Genomic DNA, 1,362 nt, shown 5'->3' on the forward strand with positions numbered 1-1,362 from the left:
ATCCCCAGTGTTGGTTTAGTTCAGAAGAGTGTAACATGGAACAGGCCTGAGAGGTGAAAGCGCTCTTGGAGGTGGGCTCTATAGAGGCCTGTCAACAAGCTATTCCAATTTGGAGATTGGTCGATTTTGCATTCAGGATATATGCCATTTTTGAGTGGTGCAGCCGCTCCAATGCACAGCTTTGTTTGTGTGTATGTCTGTCTGTCTGTTTGAGCACGGAGTGTCTGTGACGTCATGTTATTGACATTGTGATGAAAGCCACCGTTCACTTCACACAACTGTGATTTTTTTTAAAGAAAGAATTACAGGCAAATGGTATACGGAGAATGAAAACCCTGTTTGACGGTCATTGACACATGACACACGAGAGCATTTATGCCTAATTTGGTTTCGCGGGAAATAAAAGTTTCTGCAATAGTGACATTTGTAGCATTCGTTGTGAACCCTATGTGTGGAAGTGAAATTGCTTCTGCCTCGGCGTTGTTTAGAGGACGCTCATTGGCTTCCCGCAAAGTTTGGAAGCCAATCATAGCCAGTCAGGATGGAATATGACAACATGCAAACAATCATCAGAAGTCTGCCCAGCGGCTCATTATCCAGGTCTCAGTCATCTCATAGCTTTACTACTGCAACACTCTCCTTATTGGCCTCCTGCCATGCTCACTAAGCACCTTCAAATTACCCAGAATGCTGAAGCATGCCTGTCTTCAGCCTCCCAGAACTTTCACGTCTCACTCACTTTTCCGTTCCCTTCATTGGCCTCTGGTTGCTGCCTGTATGGTACAAAACACTGGTGTTGGTGTACAAGGAAATCAAAGTCATGATACAAGAACAGCCAGAACTGCAGCAGACTCCCAATTTTCTACCATACTCTGAACACCCACCTGTTCCGACTGCACCTCAGCCCCCAGCACAATCCATTGTTGCCTTTGTCCCATAGATGCTAGTTTACTATGCAAATATACTATTGGCCACTAGTTCTTTTGTTTGTTTTTGTTACTCGTAATATAATTCAGTTTTTTTTCTTGACTACAAGAGTTAAGAATGAGATTTAGACAGATGCTAGGTTCACCGTTCATTACCTTGAGGAAAATAATTTGTTGGCCCAAGTCAGCTTCTCGTGACACTGGCCACCTCTGGTAAATCGCCAAAGTCCTAATTGAAAAGTATCATGATGATCCTGGGCTGGGCCTGGGCCATCTCAAGAGTGACTTAGGACAACATAGTCATTTATTTTGGCCTAAGTCACATGGTTTTGTGATTTAGGAGCAAGGAGTAAGTCAGTAAATAATTTGGCCTAAATCAGGTTTAATCATATTTCATTCAATTATCTTGTTACATAACTGACACAAAACACAAAAG

This window comes from Electrona antarctica (assembly GCF_951216825.1).
Source record: "Electrona antarctica genome assembly, chromosome: 22".
Taxonomy (NCBI): Eukaryota; Metazoa; Chordata; class Actinopteri; order Myctophiformes; family Myctophidae; genus Electrona; species Electrona antarctica.